The 23241-nt window shown below is 39.3% G+C and overlaps 1 long non-coding RNA gene across 4 annotated transcripts in view; it reads right to left on the bottom strand.

The window, feature by feature from the left end:
• LOC129419615 (uncharacterized) overlaps positions 1–23241 on the bottom strand; it is a 353983-nt gene that overhangs the window by 261894 nt on the left and 68848 nt on the right. For all 4 annotated transcript variants that reach the window (XR_012357709.1, XR_012357711.1, XR_012357712.1 and 1 more), the window contains exon 3: positions 10549–10685. This is a non-coding gene — a long non-coding RNA (uncharacterized lncRNA). The remainder of the gene's footprint in view (positions 1–10548; positions 10686–23241) is intronic.

Raw genomic sequence — 23241 nt, 5'->3', positions numbered from 1 at the left:
GCAAGCGGTCGGCCACCTGGACGGGCATCGCGTCGCTGACGGTTGCCAGCCTCCGACATCACGTTTCACACCCCAACACCTTGCTCATTGGCGCCAGTGTACTCCTTGCCCTTGGGTGCTCAGCACCCTGAAGTCGGGGTACAGGCTGCAGTTCAAAACCAGACCCCCATGTTTTCACAAGGTTGTCCCTACTGTCTTGAAGGGCAACGCCGAACACGATTCCCTTTCAAAGGAAGTTTCTGTTCTCTTGGAAAAAGGAGCGGTAACACTTCTGCCTTCAGACAAGATAAGGCAGGGGTATTACTCCACTTATTTCCTCATTCCGAAGAAGGATGGGGGCTTGCGCCCCATTCTCAATCTGAGGAGGTTCAATCGACACTTACAGCGCCTCCCCTTCAGGATGCTGCGTCTGTCTACAGTCCTCACTTTTGTTCAGCACGGAGATTGGTTCACAACAGTGGACCTACGGGATGCTTACTTCCACATCCCAATCCACAGACATCACAGAAAGTACCTCCGGTTTTTCTTTCAAGGGGCAGCATACCAGTACAATGTTCTCCCTTTTGGTCTGTCTCTGGCGCCTCGCACCTTCACCAAATGCATGGATGCGGCTCTCATCCCGCTACGGCGCCAGGGACTTCGCGTCCTGAACTATCTGGACGACTGGTTGATTTGTGCCCCAACCAGGGAGCAGGCAGAGATCGACACAGGGGTGGTGTTAGCACACCTCCTCAAGTTGGGCTTGGCATTAAACAGGGAAAAGAGTGTACTGGTTCCCTGCACCACAGTAGAGTACCTGGGTCTGGTGCTAAATTCCACCACAATGAGAGCCTGGCTGTCTCCTCGGAGGCAGCTTGTGTTGAGGAAGAGCTTGTACCAACTTCTAAGAGAAAAGCAAACATCTGTGAAGTCTGGTCGGAGGCTGCTTGGCCTAATGGCAGCAGCAGCTCAGGTTGTGCCACTAGGCTTGCTTCATATGAGGCCGCTACAACAGTGGTTCTCGAGGAACAAGGTGAACCCCTACGAGGACGGCCAACGTGTTCTGCAGCTGAATGCAGGTTGTGTTCCAGGTATACACTGGTGGCTGGCTGCCCTAGACCTACAGGAGGGTGTACCTCTGGGCCAGCGGAGTTCAAGAGAAACCGTGACTACGGATGCCTCCAGTCTGGGCTGGGGAGCCCTGTGGCGGGGCTGCCCAGTCCAAGGTCTGTGGGAACCCATGTGGCAGGGGGCTCACGTAAATCTGCTGGAGCTCGAGGCTGTGCGTCGAGCCTTGGTGCATTTCCGACCAAGTCTGCAGGCAGGGGATGTCCTGGTTCGGACAGACAGTTCGACGGTGGTGTCGTACATCAACCACCAGGGGGGGATACGTTCGGTGTCCCTCCATCAGAGGGCTTACAAACTCCTTCGGTGGGCTCATGCGCACAACCTGTCCTTGCGGGCAGTCTATCTGCCAGGAGTGGACAATGTAGCAGCAGACCTTCTGTCCAGGGGGGGGCCGAGGCCAGGAGAATGGCGGCTGCACCCAGACATTGTGCAGGAGATCTGGGCGAGGTATGGACAGGCGTCAGTAGACCTGTTTGCGTCTCAGGAAACGACGCACTGCCCTCTCTGGTACTCCATGACAGGTCCCAAAGGGACATTGGGGATAGATGCCCTAGCGAACGAGTGGCCTCGAGTCCTTCTCTATGCCTTCCCTCCGTTTCCGTTACTCCCAGCAGTGCTGGCCAAGATAAGGAGGTTGCAAGCCAGGGTGCTGCTTGTGGCGCCAGACTGGCCAAATCGGTCATGGATGCCAGATCTGGTGGCTCTGCTTGCAGGATCTCAGTGGTGTCTTCCCCTCAGGCAGGATATGTTAACACAGGGTCGCGGACAGCTCTGCCACCCGAACCCAGGCCTACTCAGACTGCATGTTTGGCCATTACACGGAGTCAGCCAGGCAGTCTGGACAAGAATGTCTTAACTACTTTGCAGGCAGCAAGTGCACCCTCCACCCGGGCCCTCTATGCTGGTAGGTGGGAGAGGTTTGTTCGCTGGTGTCATCCCAGTGGTGTGGACCCAGTCTCGTGTGGCGTGCCAGTTATCTTGTCTTTTCTTCAGTCTCTTTTAGAAGATGGTCTGAAGGAATCTCCCTTAAGAGGAGATGTGGCAGCCATATCAAATGGCCATGATGCTTTGAATGGGTTGTCAGTGGGCTCACAGCCTCTTGTTAGCCAGTTCCTCAGAGGAGCACGGAGGCTAAGTCCATCGCGTTCCTGTATGGTCCCTTCCTGGGATCTACAGGTAGTATTGGAAGCGGTGTCACAGGCTCCCTTTGAACCATTGTCTGAGGTGGATTTGGAGTTCCTTACGCTTAAGACAGTGTTCCTCCTAGCCATCACATCAGCTAGACGGGTCAGTGAACTGCATGCCTTATCAGTCCATCCTGCATGTCTGCGGCTTGGGGAAAGCGGTTCTCCCATCTCCCTATTGCCAAACCCGGCTTTTTTGCCCAAGGTTCTTCCACGATCTTTTGTTTCAAGACCTTTGATTCTGGATCCCTTTCACCCTCCTCCCCATGATTCTCCTGATACTGCTAAGTTGCACCTTGTTTGCCCTGTCCGGGCACTGCGGGCCTATGTCCATCGCACTGCAGCTGTCAGACAAACAGATCAGCTGTTTTTGTGTTATGGGGAGTCAAACCGTGGTCAGGCAGTCTCTAAACAGCGCCTGACTCGCTGGGTGGTGAAGACTATTGAATTGGCCTATAGTAAGAAGCGGCTGGCCCTACCTACAGGGGTTGTGGCGCACTCCACCCGGGGGATGGCGGCCTCTTGGGCCTTGTTTAAGGGGGCTTCCTTGGAAGACATCTGTACTGCAGCTGGCTGGAGGTCTTCACTGACATTTGCACGGTTTTACCGCCTCAATGTGGCCTCTACTGTAGCTGCCTCTGTCCTACAGACTGGGAGCCAACTGTGATTTTGTCTGTGGCCTTTTTACTTTCAGTTTCTACAAGGTGTTCGACACCTGGTGATTTGTTTGATCTGGTTTTCAATAAGACCTATGTGAAGTGAATATCTGTCTTTTGTCATTTTTCTACTGAATGGTTCCCCGCTAATTCCCCCTCGTGACTTTATTTGGTACACTGTTGACCCATACTGTGGCGTGTTGACCGATATGAAATAGAACGGAGGGTTACGCAGGTAACCCAGGTTCTGTGAATGAAGGTCAACACGCCACACTGCGTGGTCACTCGGGGAGTGGCATGATGCTTGATGGAAAAAAGAGAAAGTGCCGGGGTGCGTGCACCTGTATATGTAGACTGGGGCTGATTGCACGCACGTAGCGGGGAGTGGTTAATTTGCTATTCTGTCTCCTAACAGCTCACCCTCTCAAAGAGGATGACCCATACTGTGGCGTGTTGACCTTCATTCACAGAACCTGGGTTACCTGCGTAACCCTCCGTTTTCAATTCCAGCTATAATTTACTAAGAGTTGCTTACATGTTTCAAAATGGTGTTATGTTTTAGGTAACAAGACTGATTAAAATAATATAAGGTTGGATTTGGTGACTTAGACACCCAACTCAGAAATCGAAATAAACTTAAGATGAGGAAATGTACTTTTATGCCTTCAAAAGACTCTGTTTAACCAAAACACATCAAAACTTTTCACTAATTCACAAGAGATCATCTTCTGACAGTAAGAGAAAAGACCAAAAGCACAAATTGCTCGGCCTTGTATAAATATGTAAAGTAGCTGTGTTACAATTAACCCCATGTTAGCTTGTGCCCCGCTCACCCCTACTATAATCGGTATATTGTATATATAAAAAAACATTTTCACCACCATATAAAATAATTTTCCAGATAAAAAAATAATTAAAATAGGTAAAGAATGACCTTTTGACACACATTTCTGCAGCTCTACGGTGTTTAGTTACAAGACGCAGGGTTTTGCCCTAAAATACCACACGAAAACTGTTAAGCAAATTCGACGTTCACGCTCTTTTGATCTGTGACTATCAAATAACCTGATATATAACAGCCTGATGGAGTGACAAATAACGCTGGAGATAGAGAGGAACATGGAGAACACTAGTGGACTTGTGAAGGACAGCAGGGCACTACACTGGGCACTGTTTCCCTCTGATGCCGAACAAAGACCCTAGAACAAGTGGTGGCAGTTTCAGGAGCCAATCTCCTTCAGTCTCTCTCCACCCCCCCATTACAATCCACTTTGCCAGGCTCTTGACTTACAAATTGCTGCTTTAGAGTTGGTTTCATTGTAACAGCTTTCTTGGGAGAGAGGGAGAAAAACCAAGCACAGAAAGCTCACTCATTTCTCCGTGCACTACAGTATCGCCAGGCCGCGGCTAACAGTCAGCGTATTGTTTCTGCCCGTCCCTCAGAGAGGCTGGCCGCAGAGCCGTCAATAAGCTCTCTCTCCACATCTTTTCTACTCATCTACTTGGCCGGCTTTCAAATAAGAGGCATGAAAAAGTAAAATGCTTAGGACATAAGCCCCTCAATAGCTCTGCTTAATTCCTTCTTTAATATGTCAGACAAAAATATCAAGATTCTTTAGCATGCCAATGAGAGCGCCAAGAGAGAAGTGTTCCCAATGGAGCGAGAACAGGAAAAAGGGTGACTTGATTTCGGTATAAAGAGCTTCTGTGTGTTGGAGGGCTTCGGAGAGCCGGGGGGAGTGGAGGGAGTCAGGGAGAGAATAGGTATGTGTGTGTTTTGTGTGTGTCTGTTTTCTTGGAGAATTTTACATCGACGTGTCTGACAGACGTAGACACTTGTGCACACGCTTGTCAAACGGCCGTGTACATCTCTGCGAGTCAAGGCTGAAGCACTGAAACTACCATTAACAACTTACAAAACGGCTAGGATTATACCACCTGTTATGGCTCTAAATGTGGCTTTATGAAATTTCAATTTAATTGAAAATGTTACAGGCAACCAAAGTGCTACTTCACCGAGTAGCTTACAAAACATTAGCTATATGAGTGCTAATATATTGACTTAATCATTATGTGTATGCAAGTTATTTACTTAATTTGAGCACGTTATTTCCATAATTGTTCTATAAATTACATTTTCCACTACATTGACTATAGATGGATAATTAATTTTTGACTTCAGCCGTTTTCAATTTCAATTCCCATGTAGAGATTGCTGAATACGACACTGTTGTAATGTTTATTGTCCCTATGGTGTAACATATTTTTCTCCGTATCAGCAGAGGCTAACTGGGCTATGCTAACCAGTCAAACCTTGTGTGGTTGATGTATGAGACTGCAAAGCACCATGGGATTTGTGGTCTTCATATCGACTATGACTACAAGTGATATCATTAAAAAACAGTGTGAGAGAAAGAGATTTAATGATTAGCTGAACCCGTTGCTCTATCCAGATGAAGAGAGGCTACTGTATTATCATTTCACAAGGCAAAAACAGACGGCGACATATGCCCAGAACCGTCCTTTAGTTTGGACTTGAAAATATGCATCAAAAAGCCCCTGCTCTCCCATGAGCTTGCTGCCATATGCCAGCAGAAAATGTCACCAGTGAAAGACATAATAATTCACCAGTTTCAAAACACCATTTGATATTCATGCCTCCCAAGTATTCTGACCCAAATTCACTCCTGTGGTGTTAGATCGTGTTCAGTGCAAAATGAAACACAGCTGTTATGATGCCCTTTCCTCATTGTTTGTCTCTGTGTGTGTGTGTATGTGCGTTAGTTGCAAGTCTCTCATGTGTAGGATATGAGAGGCTGCATGTCACAAATGAGAAATAACATTAAAATGTAACCTTCCTCTTAGGCTGACAAATCTATATCTGTAGCGCTATTGAAGCAGCCAGGAAAGTTTATGGTCTCTAATAAAGTTCCACACAAAAGGGTTGGTAATACAAATTAACAATGAGGCAGCAGAATATAAAAAAGGCAGCAGAATATAAAAAAATACAGTTGTAAAATCCATTTAAATTTAATAAAATAATTTCAAATGATATAACATACATTTTCTGGGCAAAGAAAGCATCTCTCTCTCTCTCTCTCTGTATCTCTCTCGCTCTCTCTAGTACTGTATATGCATCGACCTACAACTTTGACCCATACCTTCAGCTGCAGTGAAATCATTCAGTTATTGCAAACCATTGCAATATGCATATATGATAAATTGCATTATAAAACGGTTAGTTCCAATCCTTGATTCTGATTGGTCAATAGGTGTGCTTTATTCACAATAAAACACTGCTATGACCGCTTCACCCATCGGTTCTATTTAATGTCACTGCGCCCTTAGCAACACCCTTATCAACACATAAATATATAATGAGACAATGTCTGAGATCAGTTTGTTTTTTTTATTTGATCTTCCATGTTGTTGTTTTCATTCAGGTACTATTTTTTCTAGCGGAAGGAACGCTTTTATTGATTTAACTTCATGAAAGTTGCACTAATTTTTTTTTAATTTAATATTGTGTGGTAACCGTTTTATAAAAGCAATAAGTTACTCGAGGCAATCGCTGCACCGTGAACAAGCAACGGCCGAATGGGTTGCAGGCACTCCGCTTCGCGTCGTGCCTAACAACGCCCTTCAGCCGTTACTTATTCACGATACAGCACAGCCTCTCGTACCTTATTGCTTAAATATATCGTGCAGTCATACAATGAACAATACTTGCATTTATAAATCTGCAGCATTTGTCAAATCAACATATATTTTTATGTTACTTTAACTTAAAATGTTAAGTTAAAATATTGTTTTAAAAAAGTTTAAAAAGTTAAACCATTTCAAATTGATGTTAATTTTTCACAGGTCAAAACTTAAAATAGTAGGTTAAATTGACTTGAAAGTGTTTCTGTGCCTTAAGAGATTTAAGAAAAATAAAACGAGTAGACTGTATTAAAAATGTTTAATTCTTGTTTTTTTTTTAAAATCAAAATATGATTATATATAAAATATATCATTATTGAGTAAATTCAACTTTATTTTATCATGTCTAATCCACTTAAATTTGTTAGAAGGAAATTAACTTAATGTTGTGTTAAAACTACATGAATGATTTTATTAAACATAACTAACTAGGCAATGAACTGCATTTGCACTGAATGGTACTGCATTTGGAGAGTAAAATTTGAATTTAAGCTCTATTTCATGTGTTTTAAAATAAAAAGAGACTTGTTAGTGTTTAATTTATCTTTGAGATTTGGAAGAGTTTCTGTTTCTTCGAGTTTTGTAGTTACCATTGTTCAGAAGACTGGTGCTTGTGCACAGACTGCATACTAAAGTATGTTGCGTTTAAAAGCTGGCCAAAACAAAACTGAGTGGGCGCATTGATTAAATAAACGTTTCGTGCTCATCTCACGAAATAAAACAACAAAAACAACAACAAACCATAAATAAGTTAATTGTTCCAAGAAAATAAGTTAATCTAACTGAGTAATGCTATTACTATTAGTTAACTCAACTTGATTTTAATAAAATTATTTAATAAATCAGGAGACATTAACTAGTATATTTTCATTTAAATGTTACCCATTTTAATTAAGTCTCTGTATAATATGCTGATTTTTTTACATTGTATTTAATTTATTGGCATTTCCTTAAAATGCTATATTTTTGCATGCGTTGAAATCCATATTAAGTTGTCTTTACTCAAAATATCAGTTCAATAAACTTGCAAAAAGTAGTTGGAAAATGTTGTCTTAATTTTATTGAGTTAGATCCATGTAACAGTTTAAGCAGTGAAAGTTGTTTTAACTTCATGGTGGATTTTTGTAAAAAATACTTTCCTGCCTTAAAATTTTTTGTTGAATCAACTCAGATTTACAATCATTTCAACTTACTATTATTTATCTTGACTAGAGATGAGTTGTTATAACTACAGGTGAGTTGTTATAACTTATAAAATTAAATTGACTTTTCTCAACTATATTTTACAAGTTGTGACAATTTGGTGTTGGTGTTATCACAGTATGATCTTTTGCATGCACAGAGTTTACATAAGAATGAGAAAACAATCGTGTTTAAGGCTCACGATATGTCATTACCATGTACAGAGCTCTTATTATCCATCTATCCCTAAGTAAATATTTTTTTTATTTTATGGCACCTTTAAAGATAATTGTTGACATGACTCTGTTGACATAAATCAGAGTTGATTTAATAAAAAATTTTAAGGCAGCAAAGTATTTTTTACAGTGTGTTAATGTTAACATTTATTAATACATTTTAAATAGAAAAGTTTTAAATGCAGGGTAAAAAATTATTTACTGCCTTAAAATTGTTTTGTTTAATCCACTCAAATTTACAGGTCATTTTAACTTACTATTATTTATCTTGATCAGAGATAAGTTGCTATAACTTATAAAATGAAGTTAACTTATTTCAACTATTTTTATAAGTTGTAGCAACTCATCTCTTGTCAAGAAAAAATAAATAAGTTAAAATGACTTGTAAACCTGAGTTGATTAAACACAAACAAAAAAAATATTAAGGCAGCAAATAATTGTAGGCACTGCACACAGGAACAAAAAAAGTCATACATGAAATTTGTAAATTATCACATATTGTTACGTTACTTTAACTTAAAAAATTCAGTTAAACAATTTTAACTTTACCACATATTGTTACGTTACTTTAACTTAAAAAATTCAGTTAAACAATTTCAACTTGATTTTATAAGTTATGTCAACTTTTTTAAGCCAAAACTCAAAATTTTAGGTTGAATTGACTTCGTGCTGCATTTTTTTTACAGTGCATGGCTGATTTACCTTGGTATTGTAATTGCTATTATTATTGCAGATTAACTGCTTTTACATTACATATTTAACATGTGAAGCAGCTGCATGGTAAATTGTAAACATCCAATATTAAATAATATAATGTAAATAACAAATAATTATGGGAGTTATGTAGCTAGTAAAAAATCTAAATGAATGGCTAAAGGACACATCAATTTATCAATTAAAAAAATTTTTTTTTTGCCCAAACACACTACCGAAACGCAGAGAAATGAGCACAAATGGACAGCTGTAATTGTGGCTTTTAGCGATTATGTAATTGTTTCACCCGTAATTGTAATCCTGATTAGTTTTTTAATTATAACCGTGCGGCCCTATGTAAATATAAACTTTTAGGCTTCCCGTCCTTGACATTTACTCTGAAAACAACTGTTCTCTTTCAGAGCACCGAAAGATAGCCATGAACTGAGATTAAATTAAAAAAGACTCAAAGGCCTACAATTAAAAGTTCAGAAATGTCAATGCCCTAAAACAGTTAAACAAATCCTTCAAGACATAAATACTAATTTCTAAAATGAGTCTCTTCAAAAATAAAAGGGAGAAACCTGAGTCAAAATCGAATTATTAAGCTATAAAAGAACAACTCCTAAGCAATACAGATTTCCTTTGGATGGATCATTTTAAAGCCTCTTCTCTTTAATCAGAAGTGAACCTTTATCCAAAAGAACCCTCATTATCATTCATGTCCACAGGCCTTTTATGTCAATTACCCTTTGGCAGGTAACTGCGTAATAAAAATGATACTATTAATAGCGAGTAACAATAAACTTGGCATTTATCATTTGCAATAATGGGAGATGGGAGGTGATCGCTGTTATTTCTGTTAAATCGTCTAGTACACTTGACAAAGAAAAACATCACTGCTCACATTGCATGTAGTTATGCTGTTTTTCTCGACCGTTGCATCTAAAAGCCCGTGTTTTTGTGTTTAGCAGTAAGTGCCTTCTGATGGTACTGTAATGGCAGGCAGGCGGTGTCTAAAAATCCCTTTCTCAAGATTAGTTAAGGTTCCTGGGAGGGATGCGTACTGGATGGCAGAGTACATGCTAGGTTATTCATTCCATTTCAAATAGCGCTGCCAGGAGTTGAGTAAATAATGCTGTTTGTTACAAAGTGCTGCTAACAGCCAGCACTGAAAACCTCTTGAATCAAAGGAGGCAGATAATGTCCTTCAGACAGCCAGGGTTTTGTGGGTTAGATTCAGTTCAGTGACTTCATCGCATAAAAAGTATCTGTATTCATCTGCCCCCTTCATTTTTTCCCTTGGCTGTGTGTAACATAAAAATGTTCTGAATCTATCTCGGCATGACTTCTCTCCCCCCGATGCCCACACACAAAAAAAGGGTCTTGTTTTGGGTGTCAGTGGGCTCATTGAGATTTCGGAGGGCCACCAGCTTCGCAAGGCCAAAGGGTCCTCCACAATCGACTTCATTAATCTAGCATTTCCGCAACCCAGCCATGAGTTGGCGTTATATGAACCTGCCTTTCAAAACCGAAGCACAGTGAAAGAGGCTTGACCTAACACCCAGCTGAACTCCGTCTGAGCCAAATCCCAAAGTTCACCCAGACAACAAAAAAGCCCTCTCTTTCTCTGCCCATGTAAAAACACAGATCACCCCGTGAACTTGAGAGAGAGATGAGAGCGAGAGGCAGAAAGAGAGGAAAAAAACTCCGGAAGATTCTTGTCGGAGTGTATTACGAACCGTCATACGACACCTGCCGCTATGTATGCTACCTTTCTCACCTCACCTGCTGGGCTGCATGCTTTATGCCCGGCTCTTGCTTGCTTGCTTTCATTCACGGTGCTTTTTTCGACTGGGAGACGTCCAACTGATCTCCAATAGAAGGATTAGTGTGCGCTGCCAAGCCGTTACGTCATGTTTCGCCTGGTAAAAAGAGAGATCACAGTGACCTGCCAGAATGTGTCAAAGCATTTCTAAGCTTATACTCTAGGGGAAGCTAAATGCACTTTGTCCAAAGAAAAGCATTCAGATTTTATTTCTAACAGATATTTAAAGTCTCAGATCCATATTTGTTTTTGTGATAAACAGGCAATGACTAATTGTTCGTATTACATGAGCAGAAATGAATACCAGGCCTCCAGACTGCTACCAAATGGTCGCATTTTGCCACCAAAATTTGAGAGTGTGCCACTGAATTTTACATCCAGTCCCACATGTGCGACCAGTAAATTTGACCTTTTTTGTGATGTGACAGTGAATTTGAAACAGCACATTGTACTTTCTGCATCTATCATCAAAGTATTTATTAGTAATACAGTGGAAACTGGTAGAAATTTGAATAATTGGTTAGCATGTTGATTTACGGTGTGTGCCCCTAAATTTTCTGGTTGTGCCCCTAACATTTTCAGTTGGGGCCACTGTGCTCCTAGTGAAAAAAGTTAGTCTGGAGCCCTGGATACAGCATTATATTTAAGCAAAGTAGAAACAGTAATAGCACATTATACCTTAAATTCCAAATAATTTTGTTTCGTCATTCAAAATATATGCTTTCCTTTACGTTACAATGCAACACTCAAACAATCACATCACATTGAATCTAGTGAATAGTTGTCACATAAACATTGTGTTTTTCTCCTGATGTTTAATCATCCCATGGTTTCATGTCTGCACCACTGAGAGCAAAATAGTGCTGTGAGAGGTGTGCGGGGGAAATAGCCACATCTAGACCTCCGAGGCCAAATATTACTACATCACACAACAGGACACTTATCTCCTGATACATCCCTGCCCACAGAGGATTTTACACTCCAGCTAACTCATGATTTGGAGGTATACCAAGCGCACGACCTCAGGGGTTACTGAAATCTACAACCGAGCGGGATAAGCATTCTCGGTTAGACTAGAGAGAACGAGAGAGAGAGAGAGCGAAAGAGACACGGACAAAGGCCCTCTCTCTCTCAATCACACACACATTCTAATCTGTGTCATCTAAAGAGGATGATCTTATTTCAAGACCCATCTGAGAAACTATAGTATTTTAATGCAACTTGTGTGGTCTTAGGGTCTTAAATATCTCCTCACCGCAAATTTGTAACAGAGGATGTGGACGATCGAGTGTCTTCTGATATGAGGGCTGACATCCAAACAAACCGGAGACTCTGCCTTTTAAGGCTATATGTTTAAATGGCATTCAGTGGCCTATTTCTGCATCAGATATAATGACATGATTGTTTCGGAGCATTTACACCTGGTCACTTTATGCGGCTTTACTGTTTGGGTAGTGATGCACATTTTATTAAAAGTGTACCACCTGCAATACGAACATTAACATACTGTTAATTCACTTCCATATGTGTGCTACGTTTAAATGCTATGTTTAGGCCACATACTAAACTTTATAAATTGTTATGCACCTAATAGCTCGTCATGATCATGATGTGACGTGTCTTATCAGGAACAGAGCGCTAAGTGTAAATTTCCCCACTTTGTTTTATATAATGGAAATTTAATGTGGGATTTCCCATTTTCTACTTAAATATTGCTTATGAACCGGGCCAAAGGCCATTGTAAACTCACAGATGAGCAGAACACACTTGGTCTTAGTCAGCAAATTACATTGTTTTCACCTCTCTTCCTGTACACTTTTCAGAAAGAGGTGTGAAAAGATCATTTAGAGTCTCAGAGGGGAAGCTTCCTCCAATACGCTCGCTACAGCCCGTTCCGCCTGCACGATTGTTCTTCGCGTGATCATATAAAAAGATTCGGGAAGTGTCACTGCTTTTTATATTGTTGTTGTTGTTGTGTTTTTCCTTTCCCGAACAATGGACTTTCAGGACGGAGTCCCCTAACGGCCGTCCAGATCTCGCTCACCGGGCCTCCACCACCCATCCCGCTTCTGCTATCTTTCTCTTCCCATCTGGTCCGGGCCCGCTTCCCCGGCCGGAGTCCATTGTGTGATCCCAAGCAGCACGCGCAGGGCCGAGGCCAGCCCAAACATATTCAGTTCACTCTCTGGAGGGTTGCCAACGGTAACCCCCTACTCCTCCAGAGGTGAAGTATGTGACATTACAGATTAATTATCAAGACATTTTTGTAAACCCAAACCATAGCGTGATGGAGCCGGGTCAGGTAAAATATCTTTGTGCTGCCTCTGATTAAAGGGGTGGAGCAGGTTTATTACTCTCTCAGGAAAATAATGTCAATGTATTGAGTGTTCTATTAAATTATGTTGCCTGGTATTGTGCGATTAAGAGTTATGGTTTTGTAACTACCTAGAATTTTTATAGCCATATACAATAGTCCTCCTACGAAACACTACTGTTGTGGTACTATGGTGCAATCTATTAAATGGTAATACCATGGTAGTTTAATACACTGAAAAAAAATTATTCATTCAATTTACTAAATTTTTTGAGGTGAGTGGTTGCAATGAATTTATTTAAGCTACATTTAAACAAAAGTTTTTTGTTTTGTTTTGTTTTTCTAATTTTTTTTTGTTTAAATGTAGCTTAAATAAATGGATTACCTTAAAAAAAATTAGTAAATTAAATTTTTTTCAGTGTATATACAGTACACTACAAACATTTACAGGCTTATTACTGTAATTCTTTATATTTTTTACAATTAATTATACTGTGTTTATATTGTAATTATAGCAAACTTAATTGAATTAATTAAAAACTATAACAATTATATTGGGAAAAATAAAATAAATAAAAACTATGCTATATATATATTAGCATCTTCTAAGTGCAAAAATGTATAAAAGTTTTTGAAAGGAAAAAAACGTATTCATTTTTTTATTTTAATTTTAAATAAAATGTTGGCATAATTAAAATGTTGTTTTTTTCAAACTTAAAAAAAGTTTTTAAATTGATTAGAAACAAGTCAAGTTACCCTAAACGTTTAAATAAAATACCATGAAATAAATGTAATACTTACACGGTACTTTCAAGAACAATATAATTTAGTAACACCATGGTCTTTTTTGTCATTTCAACCTCAAGTACATCATTTTAGACAATAGGGTTTTTCTAATGTACTCTTATTTGAACCTGCTACCCTGCCCACGTGAGTGCGTGACCTCTCGCACCATTTTTTACACGTCCCTGGTGTTGTCTCTTTGGTAAACCGCCGTGTGTGCATGTGTGCATTTGTCACCCCTGCAGGAAAAGGGCCCGGAGTGTGTGTGTTTGCGGACGCATCTCCTCTCGCCAAGGGAAGTGTTCCTATGCAGCGGCCTCTTTGTGGTGCGCTAATCGAGCTTTCCTGTCGGCCGGCAGAGCTGGCCCCATGCACGCTGCACTACGTGAGACGGGTGGACTCCAGCACTCCTCCGGGAAGTTCTGGGATCAGCAGATAACAGTACTGCTCCAACCTCTGACATGCCGCCACTGGGCGGCTCCATTCTTTCTTTCTGTCCCTCTCTCTCTCTACCTCATTGTGACCTTCAAAAGCTCTCTCTCTCTCTCTCTCCATGTGCTTCGTTATCCTCTCTCAATTGTCTTTCTACTGTAGCCCTGCCTGTGTCAAAAGAAACCCCTTCACTCCACACATGGGTCACTGTAACCTCACAGTTTAGCCTGACTGTCATTTTGCTACACATAATGGGGAAGCATTGATTTTTGTATGGTAGCTCCATAAGCTTTTAATGCGCTTTGCGTGCTGGGTTTTGTAGAGGAAAGCACATTGTCACACATTTTCACTATCTGAGAAAAATGCTAAAGACTATGCGGTCCAATCCAATACTACATTGTTAACCCAGATACAGTATTGTCTTTACTTAAACAATGAAGTAAACATCACTTAATATTTTGTGTTTTGGACCTATGCTTAAAAAATTTAGTTTATTAAACTTTTAAGCGTACAAAATTAATTAAACTAAAACATTTAAGTAAACTAAACTTAAAATGATCAGTTCAGTACATGTGAGGAATACCCATAATCCTTTGCAAATGAATATTTTGTTTATTTATGCTTTATCACAGAATAAGGGCTGATAAAAACTTTAACTTCTTAAATATTTGTAAATAAAATGTCAGAGGTTTAAGTTCTTATATTATTGATGTTGTTTTGTTGTAAATGATCATTTTGTAAAGTCACTGTTCAGGTGATCGGTGTTAACTTACATGAACCGTTCAGCACATTTTATTGTATTTTTCTCCACAGTACTGTTTATGAAGTTATTTAATAATTGACTTAAAGTCAGTCATGAATTTTGTCTTATAATAGTACTTATAACACCAACATTAATATAAATTATTAAAAATAAAATATATTTGAACTTAATTAACTAAGTGGAGAGTTGCAATTGATATAACACAATAAAATAGCTTAAAATTAAGTTTACTGAACTAGAAATTTTAAATTAAATGTACTATTTTTTGTTCAACTTAATAGCTATTTTATAAAACATATCCTCAAAAAAAATCAAATCATAATGTGAGCTAATTATTTTTAGTAAAGACTAATAATGACAACTTGTACCATCAGCCGAAGGGACAGAACACAGGTTTTTAACAAGTAATTTAACGCACATGCAAACACACATCTTAGTAACTTTTAAGGTAACATGCTGCACTGCTTTAAAAAAATTATAAATGTGAATAAAATTATGTTTAACAAAATTTGCGAAACATGGTCATTAATAGCATTATTAATGTTAAATACTGTATTCTCCAAATTATAGCAGGTCTGCAAAATTTAACACTGTTAAGTAGTGATATTCCTGGTAAAAAGTGGGTGATAGTTTACCCACAAATGAAATTGTGTCATCATTTACTCACCCTCATATTGTTCCTAGACTTCATGATTTTCTTTACGCATTTTTACCTCAAAAGATGCTGGTACGATTTGTCACTTTAAACTACGTTGAAAACCTGGTGATGCCTCTGCTGTGCACAACACTCAAACAAGCAACAGAAAATGAAGAATATGTCCAATCGACCGAAACTAGATGCTCTCCTGGAGATATGAGTGCACGTTATTGAGTGTAAAAATCCACCAACAGAATCTGCGCCTATGGTACATGGTAAAATCATGGTAACTTATTGTAAACGCTCATTTATAAATGTTGCTCATTTATAAATGTTGCTCATTTACAAATCAGAAGAAATGTTAGTGCATCTTGCGGTCAAGTGCACTTTATATGAAAGGAGGCCAGGAGACGGTCTAATTCAGTATTTTAACTTTCCACATCTGCCCGACCAGTTTACCGTAGGAGGTCAGACATCTTTACTCTTCGTTAAAAAAATCGTCAGAAAGTGCTGGTGGAACTAGGATCACGTGGGACTTTGTGGTTCCTTCGATTGCAGACTCTTGTTATAGATAGGCCATACGACTTGTCAATAATCCCTGCTTTCTACTTGGTAGATGAACCCTGTGCTATGATTGGACATATTCTTCATTTTCTGTTGCTTGTTTTGAGTACTGTGCGCAGCAGAGGCATCACCAGGTTTTTGCGTAGTTTAAAGTGACAAATCGTACCAGCATACTTTGAGGTAAAAATGCTTACCTGCTACCCAAAATGCTTACAGGTTGGCAGGTCGGCGTAAAGGTTCCATTAATACAACTAAACCTGTTTAATTTTACCCTGTGTTAAAACTAAAATGATTTAGTGCAACGAGTTTCCATGCAATTTTCTATTAAAGTCAACTGATTCGGGTTAAAAGTGTAGGTTTTATAATAAAAAATAATAATAAACAAAAGTGGCAATCCTCTTACTAATAACGGTAAACACTAGTGATGCACCGAAATGAAAATTCTTGGCCGAAACCGAAATTTTAGGATTCAACGAAAAATGGCTTTTTTTAAAACTTTAAAATGTTAACTTTTCTCTGTATATTTGTATGTATGTATGTATGTGTGTATGTATGTGTGTATGTATGTGTGTATGTATGTGTATATGTATATATAAATATATATATGTATATATATATATATATATATATATATATATATATATATGTGTGTGTATGTATGTATATATAAATATATATATATATATATATATATATATATATATATATGTATATATATATATATATATATATATATATATATATATATATATATATATATATCTGTATATATATATATATATATATATATATATATATATATATATCTGTATATATACACACACACACACACACACAGACTGGTTTCCATGTTTTGTGGGGATATTCCGTAGACGTATTGCATTTTTTACTGTAAAACTGTATATTCTATTCACCTAACCTACCCCATTCCCTAACCCCAACCATCACAGAAACTCTTCTCCTACTTCACATTTTCAATAAACATCATTCTGTTTGATTTATAAGCTTGTTCCCTCATGGGGACCTCAAAATGTCCCCACAAGGTCACAAAAACACTGGTATTCCTATCTTTGTGGGGACAATTGGTCGTGATAATTACCAGGTACACAAACACACACACACAAACACACACTCACGCACACACTCACTCACGCACACACTCACACACACACACACACACACACACACACGCAAACACACACACACGCACACATAAATTGCTTGTCTTTACTAAATCTGAATTCTGAAACACAGAATGGCAGTGCGTGGGGCTTTACTCTTCTCTGCTGTTGCATGTAAATTATTTTTACTTACATTTTAAATTGCTGTGCAAATTGCTGTAGAACTTAATCCAAACTCAAACTGTAAACACATAGCCTATTTAGTTTTAGCAAAACACAGTTGTTGTGCAGTGCTATGCACATGTAATGTAACAGCTATATACACACAGAAAATTGGACTGTTGTTTATTTAAGCAATTGTGGCAAGTTTATTTCTTAAGAACAAAAGTTGTTTAGCTTTTTGGCTGGAAAGACAGTTGATCTTCTCATTAAGAACATGAGTTGCTGTACTGATTAGTCTCTTACTGTCTGTGCTGGTGCTTGGGGCAGATAAATACTTGCGTGCAAACTGTGCAAGCAGTGTTGCGAACAGCAGGGTTACATGAATGTCTGAGCTGCACACGCGACAGATCAACTAAGCAATATGATAAAGCATGTGAGAGGGCTGTGTATCATCGCACATCAAACAATTTCAAATAATAGCACAGACTTAACATTATGATGCATGGGCTGTAAGCGCTTGCTCAAGAATTGGGGGAGGCTACATTCATTTTCGCCTTGCGTTTATTTTTTTCGGCCCGAAACCGATAATACGATTTTGGCTGAAATTTCTCGGCAGCCGAAATGTGGGTGCACCCCTAGTAAACACTGCCACTAAACTACTATTAACAACTACAAACAAATAAAAACAGTAAATGCAGTTTTACTGTAATTAAATATAATAAAGTTACATTTTGGTAAAAAAGAAACAAGCAAGTCAAGTCCATTGCACATTATTTGGGCAGTTTCAAGAATGTTATTGCATTACTTGGAGGTTGCTAGAGACTGGCTTCCCAAGGTATTGTGAGTGTTGCTACTCTGCAGAGAAAATGATCAAACAATGGTTCCTAATAGTCACTGGGGTGGTACCTCTCAAAAAGAACACCTTTGCACATAAAGAGCTCGTATTAGTACCTCAGATGTACATATTGTACACAGCAAAAATTGGAAAGTTAACCCTCTGGGGTCTAAGGGGTTTTTAGGGCCCTGGGGAAGTTTTGACATGCACTGACATTTGTGCTTATTTCAGTTGCTTAAAAACATATAAATGGCAAAATTCTCATAAAACTGCGTTCAGCACAAACTGGGCTACAATATTATATGATCAACATGTATGTACATGTTTGTATTTTTGAGAGAAAAATGTTTATGCGTGGTTTTTGAAAAAGCTACATTTTTAAGTCACTGATACAAGTCCACAAAACTCATTCTAAACATGTTTTCCCAAGACTTTTTAAAATATGATCTAGTAGTCTAGAGTTTTTTTCTTCAAAATTATGTGAAAATCATCCGGCCTGCTCATTCACATAAAACAATATATTGAAAGGCTGTATGCGTAGAGGCGGGAAAGCTCGTGAATAATCAGTGATTGACAGCTGGAGAAAACAAAAGAGTTGAATAATGAGCCACATAATGAGCCTTGTGGGGATGTTCAACAGGAATGTAACTTTCTCTGTAGTAAAACCATAAGGTTTACTTGGGAATTTATAACAAAAAATTATATATATAATGTGTGTATATATAGAAATATTTATTAATTTCACAAGTATACCTTTAAAAACCATAGTAATCATAGTAAAGGTGCTGTTTTGGCCATCGTAAAAATGAACATAGGATAGTGTTTGGTTGGCCAGCGAGAGTTTTACTTTTGTGCAGTAAACAGCTCAAAATAAAAACTGCCTATCGTTGTCTGGACTCTTATTTGTGTTTTTGTAATCATTATAGTAGAAACACAACAAGGGACAAGCGTAACGTATTAATGTTTGTTTACAGCCGCCGCCATTACCTCACGTGTTGATCATGAAAGCAGTGAATGTGTGCACACGCGAGTGATCCTGTGTTTAATAAACTTGCTGTGCGGAGATATGCGCTTAGACGCAACTAAATAAGGATTGTATTGTTTGCAATCGCGTATTTTATAAGAATACCAAAAACCGCGTTGAGTTTCCTGACTCGTGTGTTTGTGTATGTGTGTTCCCATCGTGTGAAATGTTTGACGGAAAAACAAAGAAAACACTCGCGTCTGGAGATACTGACACACATACGCAAGTAAATAAGGATTTAGATGTCGTGTTTGGTGCATTCGGATGAAACAACAAGGAATGGAGAGACTGGATTGTGAATTGCGTATCCATTGACTGCAGGAGGCACGAGGCATATGGATGTTTCTGCTCGTTCACTTCAATGGCGCGAGGGTGTGGCGATCTCATCTCATTACAGATAATCAGGTAACAAGAGAGAGACGGTACTTCTCCTCCTTCTCATACAGTTTACACCAAATGACAATATATGTTTTCGATATCACTTACATAATTTAAAAGCTGACATTCCAAGCATTATGGAGACATTTATCTTTTGTTTCTATGACAAGTATTCGTTAAGTTACAGTTTATTTTTCTGACGCGTTTGAGGAAGGACTTCACAGTCCGCATAGAACTGACGCGCTGTTACAATTTTTGCGAGGTGCACGTCAGGCTACGCACAGGCTATGGATAGCCTACGCCGTAACTACGGCGTAGAACTTACGCACGACTATAAATCGGGCTTTAGTCCATTTTAGTACCTCAAAGGTATATATTAGTACCAAATGTATGCATACCTATTAGGACTTTTTTAAAGGGTACTGCCCCAGTGACAGCTTGGGACCATTTTCTTGACCGTTTTTTTAGACAGTGTACGAGTACAAAATTACCACTAAGCGTTTAAAAAACACCACTAAAAATAATAATTGTCACTTTTTTCATATATCCTTTAGCTCACATGTGCCCTTCTCAACCTCAGTGCTGAATTGAAGGGTCTTTTTAGTACAACATCTCCATGTCTTCTGCGGCACACAAGACCAATGATTAGAAGAGACTACACATGCCCTCTCTGGAGGTACTGAATCACCTCCACAGCCTGTCCTGCATGGCTCTGTTCCAATCTAATCGGATTGCAGTACTGTCCGTGAAAAGTAGCCTCGAAGGACCCCCGTTCTCGCAGTCTTTTTTAAAGCATCTCAATGGACGCTCCCTTTCATCCCTTTAAATATTAAGGTTATTTGAGCGTTCAAAGATTTGTCAGGAGGGATCTTTCAAGGACTTCATTCTTCATAACGGATCACGTTATGCGTTTTTATCAGGATGAATATGAACAGAATACAATTGTATAAACTATTCCTTTAAACGTTTGTCTTTCGTTTAAGTGGCTGAGGACATGGAGATAATAAAAAATAACATTTTATCTTCAGTCTATTCATCCGACACCGTTACAGACTAAAGTAAGAGGGATTGAACTTCCTTTATGATGATGTGGGGTCCACAGATGGCAGCTTTGTTTCTCGCTATTAAGAGTTGTTGATCGGAAGCGTGTAAAGCATTCTGTATTCGTCCAATGAGTTATTGAACTCACTATTTGTACATCAGTTCACTGCATTAAACAGCAAAAGAGGCTCGTTCATAGACGGCACTATGAAAAGATCCTTCTCTTCCAGCGTTTTTTTTTCCAGATTTGTTCAAAGCTGGTCATCTACCCGTCTCTGAGGATCATTATATTTCTCTCCCTCTCACCACCCACCTTTATAAATGTCAGACAGGAATACATCTTATTTGAAATGATATCGCTCCTTGAAAATGGTATGGGAAGAAAGAAAAAGTTTTTCACCGTTGCGTCTGCTTCCACTAATATGATTTGTCGGGCAAATTGTGTCATTAATCTGTTTCTTTTTGACAGCGTGAGTGAGGGGTCTTGGAAATAAGGACCCCGAGAGCAGAGAGGCCCTCTTTCTGTCGTCGGTGAGGGGTTGGTTTGGCAGCACTCTTCCTTTAAGGTAAACATTTATTACTTCAGGGCTACCCAGCGAGCTGGAGGCAGTCACTTCACAGGGCTGTAAATGTCATCTTCCCTTTGACATGTGCTTGACAAATGAGTCCAGGCTCCAGTGGCCTGGGAGATCTATCAGCTTTCTTCTTCTCCTTGGCTGGAAGCTTAAAGTTATCAGAGCTGAAGAAAGAGCTCCACAGACCCAAGATCAGCCGATGACCAAAGGGCATCGCATTACCTCATGGTAAATGCATCTGAACCCAAAGACAGATGACCCAAAGACAGATCTTTTTAAAAATGCATAAAAATGTGATATAAGATCCATAATTAAATATTGACATAAACGAGTATAAAACATTCATAAAATGCAGTACTATTGTTTGATCATTAATCAAATAAAAATATAAGTCAAAGCACAAAATATGCTATTTGGAACATTGTAAAGTCATGCTGGGTTCAAGATGGTTCATTATGTTTTGCAAAAACTTGTGGATTCTAATACAGATTGTATTCATTTTGTGAAATTGTTATGCTGATATACTTTGCGATAAAAAATTATATTGCAGCATAAATCCCACTCTATATTTAAAGTATTTGTCCTCAGTGGTGTTAAAAGTCTTTACCTGATAAGACAGACCATGCCAGTTGTCACCACGCAGATCTTCACTACGTGATTGAGGTTGGCTGTGTAATGTTAAGTGATCTGTTGAGAGCAGGTTGACGTCTGCTGTGCATTTGTATTCTCAGCCTTTTTCACGCACCGGCGCCTGTCCCATTCGCGCACTGTCAACATATCATTCAGTGATTTTGCTTGCTTTTGACTCTGTTTATATCAATGTCAGGTTGAGGTGATATCCCTGACCGTCCAATCAGGTGATTGATAGCCCTTGAAAGAATTAGCAGGTGTGTAATTGTCCCGGTCATCACTTCCTTTGTTGTCAACGTTACTGTTTTTGGAAAAGGTCTTCAGACTCTCTCTGAGGTTGAGTCTGGAAAGTTTGCGCCGGTATAATGGGGTGGCACCCGCGCAGCCTGCTGTGGGTTCTGACCCAGACCAGAACACAAGCCGTCAGCCCGAGCGGAGACTCTCCGGCAACTGTCTTTCAGCGCCATTAATCAGACTCACAGAGGACCGCCTTCCCGCCAGATGGGGAAGCTCTCCAAAACCCAAGAAAAATAAGCAGACTAATTAATTCTTATTGGCACAGGGCAATTAGATGAAGGGTTGGCAAGAGAGAAGGAGAGTGAGAGGAAAAATATGATGTCACCTTTAGTTCGGCACCAAACTTACGATACATTAGCGTGTCAGAGCATGGGTTGGTTAGGGGACGATGTTCGTGGCCTCAGCTGTACAGGGATATTATGGGACGGGAACATTACGATAGAGGTTAATGAATGATAAAGAGGCTATTGCACTAAGAGATCAAGACTTTGACATTCAAGCGATTTCATAAACAACAGATGCAGTGTGCTGCATCTTATGCATGTACATCTTTCTTATCATGTTGTAATTTCGTAGTTCAAACTGAAGGCTACCAAACTCTGACAAATACAACTGAATTATGCCATACATTGCATACATTGAACCTGCAGAGCTTTGTTTGGGCTACCAACTATTGTGCTGATGAACTGACTAAAATCATACTCTCATATTTTGCTTTACTGCCCTTGGGTACACAGAATTGGTTATTAGTGACCAAAGAACTTGTATCTGCTGTACTATAAAAATTTGGTAATTTTACAAATGTAATCATTTTGGAGAAAATTTGAAAGTTTGAAATACCAATGAACTGTTGTTACTCTTAAAGGTCCTGTTCTTTCTGTGTTTTTGAAGCTTTGGTTGTGTTTACAGTGTGCAATATAACGTGTTCATGTTTCACGTGTAAAAAAAATGCTGTGTATTTCACACAATTTACTTATCTGTATAGCGCTGTTTTCACCGTCCTAAAAACGGGCTGATGCCTTCCTTGTTCTAAAAAGTCCCTCCTTCAGAATTACGTAACGAGTTCATATTGTGTCGATTGTTTAGTGTGTTGTGAT

The sequence above is a fragment of the Misgurnus anguillicaudatus genome, chromosome 15 (assembly GCF_027580225.2).
Source record: "Misgurnus anguillicaudatus chromosome 15, ASM2758022v2, whole genome shotgun sequence".
In the NCBI taxonomy this organism is placed as follows: Eukaryota; Metazoa; Chordata; class Actinopteri; order Cypriniformes; family Cobitidae; genus Misgurnus; species Misgurnus anguillicaudatus.
This window is presented reverse-complemented; position numbering and strand designations above follow the sequence as displayed.